Source organism: Echinops telfairi, unplaced genomic scaffold (genome assembly GCF_000313985.2).
Source record: "Echinops telfairi isolate 266 unplaced genomic scaffold, ASM31398v2 ScPeMD7_7424;HRSCAF=8462, whole genome shotgun sequence".
In the NCBI taxonomy this organism is placed as follows: Eukaryota; Metazoa; Chordata; class Mammalia; order Afrosoricida; family Tenrecidae; genus Echinops; species Echinops telfairi.
Window position 1 is genome coordinate 24,854,054 of NW_022111324.1, and position 3,219 is coordinate 24,857,272.

A 3,219-nucleotide genomic window follows, 5' to 3' on the forward strand; every position below is an offset into this window, starting at 1 on the left:
TCCATTTATTTCAAGAGTGATGCGGTAATCCGGATCAGAATTATGTTATATTTATAGGCCACTTTGAATAGTATTGACTTTATCACAATATTAATTCTTCATATGATGAACATGGTATATTCTTTCATTTATGCTGTCAAGTCTTTTGTTTCTCTGGAAAGGCTCATTCCTAAGTATTTCATCTTTTAGGTAGTTATTGCAAATGACATTGTTTCTTATTTTCCTCTTCAGGGCTCGCTTTGTTAATATACAAGAATCTGACTGATTTTTGTATGTTGATCTTGTACCTGCCACATTGGGGAATCTTTCAAGTAGCTCAAACAATTTTCTTGTTGCATCTTTGGGATTTTCTACATATAGAATCATACTATCTGAAAATAGAGTTTTACTTCTTCTTTGGCAACTTGGATTTCTTTTTGTTGCCTAGTAGCCCTGGAGAAGACTTCCAGGACAATGCTGAATAAAAGTAGTGATAAAGGACATTTTTGTCCTATTCACAAGAAAAATGCTTCCCGTTTCTCCCCATTAAGTGAGATGTTGACTATGTGTATACAGCCTTTATTAAGTTGAGAAATTTCTCTTCTAGTCCTATTTTGTTGAGTTTTTGTTGGGAATAGTTGTGGGATTTTGTCAAATGCCTTTTATGCATCAATTAATATGATCAGGCAGTTTCCCCCTTTGCTTTATTTAAATGATGGTTAAAGTGATCGCTGTTCTAATGTTGGGTCATCTTTGTATACTTGAGTTGAACCCTATGTGATCATAGCATATCATCTATTCTTGCTAATGTTCAATGTGCCCTGGAAAATGCATACTATGTTGCTGTTGGGTGGAATGCTCTGTCTGAGCTTAAGAGGTCAGGTTGTCTAGTTCTCCTGGGTCTTTGCTGTAGTTCTTTCTGTTCTGTCCTGTGTCTCATGGGTGTCACATTCAAGTCCCTCACTATTACTGCAGGGCTGTTTATTTCTACCTTCAGTTCTGTAAGAATGATTGATGGATTTTAGAGTTATTTGGATTTATAAATATTGATTCTAGTTACATGTTCTTATTCAATGGTCCCTTTGGTTATGTAGAATCCTTCTTTTTGCTCTTGATAATTGTGCCTTGAAGTCTATTTTTTCAGAGGTTAAGATATCTATTCCTACTTTATTTGATTGCCAATATCTTGCTATATATTTTTGTCTTTGTGTCGAAGGTATGCTTCTTGTAAGCAGTACACAGATGACCTCTGTTTTCTTACCCATTCTGCTACTGCTCTCTGTCTCTTGATTGATGTGTTTAATCCATTGACGTTCGGGGTCAGTATTGATGGGCATGAGTTTACTGTGATCGTTTTGCTGTGTGTGGTCTGTGGTCATATTGGTTTCTCTGTGCCTTGTAATTTTCTGTGCTGAGTTCATTTTGCTTGTGGATTTTTTGTTTGTTTTTTTGCCTTTATTTATTTACTTTTTTGCTGTGTTGTTTTACTGTTTACTAGCTGTTTGCAATTTTCTTCTTTTTTATTTTGATGAGGGTTACCCATTTGCAGTTACCTTGTTGTTTTCCTGACTTATTTAAAAACACTCTTCCCAAGTTTGAAACAGTCTGTTGTCTCTTGAAATCAATTTGACTTCTTCTCCATTAGAATGGTTTATGCCAACACTATTCCTTCTATTTACTTTTTAATTATGTTCATTGCAGAATGCTATCTCTGGTTCCCTCTTTTCAGTCTTGTAAGTTTCCTTTATTTTGATTACTACAACAACTGGGTTGACTCTTGGGTAGTGTTTGATACGTGGATCTCAGGTTGGTGTTTGCTGCTGTTGCTTATTCTCTGTCCAAAGAACCTAAGATATCAATATAGATATATCTATATATCTATATCTATTATTTGGTAAGGTTGGCCTTATTTTCACGTATTCTTTTAATCCCTTCTTGTCTGGAGATGCTCTCATTCCTCCCTCATATTTGAGAGAACATTTTGTTGTTGTTGTTGTTGATAAACCTTTTTTTTAAAATCATTTTATTGGGGGCTCATACAACTCTTACCACAATCCATACATCTATCTATTGTGTCTAGCACATTTGTATATCTGTTGCTTGCTGGAAGCTTTTGCTGGATATAACACTTCGGTTGACTTTTTTCTTCTTCTTCACAATTTGTGTGTTGTTTCATTGTCACATAGCCTACTAAAAAGTTAAAACTTATTGGTTCCCCGTTGTCGTTTTTCCTGAGCTGCTCTAAGGGTTCCTTCTCTGAAGTTGATTTTAGAAAGTATGATGGATCATAGGGATGTTCCTTTGCAATCAATTCTGTCGAGGATTCTTTCAGTTTCTTGCATGATCATTTTCTCCTCTTTCATGAGCTGGAGGACATTTTTTTCCAGCAGCTCTTGGGCCATTTTCTTTTTTTGGCTTATTTCTCTTTTGGGGTTCCTGCCCCATGTATTTTATTTCTCTTGTGATTATCCCACATAATTCTTGGGTTTGTTGTTGTTATTGTTCTTCTTGGGTGTTGAGCATCTTAAAGCTCACGGAATTGTCCCTCTGCTGCTTCAGCTCTACTACTTTGTTCTTCTAATGTTTTCTGAATACTCTCCTTTAAGTGAGACAATGATAGTTTTATTTTCATTTTCAATTTTGCTTCAGAATGTATGTACTGAAACAGCTTTTGAGCTTCAGTTTGCTGACCTTTGGCCTTGGGCACTGGTAGCCTTTGCTAGATCCACCTGCAGGAAGGATAGCTTTGAAGCTGCTACCGTACACATGACTGTGGGTCTGTGACCCCTCGGCGTATCAGGGAGCTCTAGGGAGCTGCGTTGGTTTCAGTGCCCCCTAAGATAGCTTCCCATGCTGTTGGTGTTCAGCTCGTGTTTCCTACTTTCTTTCCTTTGTAGATTGTGACTCCAGGGTTTCCCTCCATATGTTTTCTCAAGCCTTTGCTGAAGAGGGTATGGTGTGTGTCTGTCTAGATCACCATCTTTACCACAAGTTCAAACCTTTAGTGTTGACGTATCTGATCCTGTGGTGGTTACATCATCTGGTGTCAATTTGGGACTTGGGAGGATTAAGAGTGAGGGGGTGGAGTCTAGTCTATCAATCGGATCATAGCCAATGAGGCCTCTGTGTGGGCATGGCCTTCTCCTGAGAATTCTGGGAACTCCTGGATTTTCCTCCTTAGAGGCGGGAGACACACTCTCTCACTACTCACTCCCTTGGAGGCTCTACTGACAAGACACA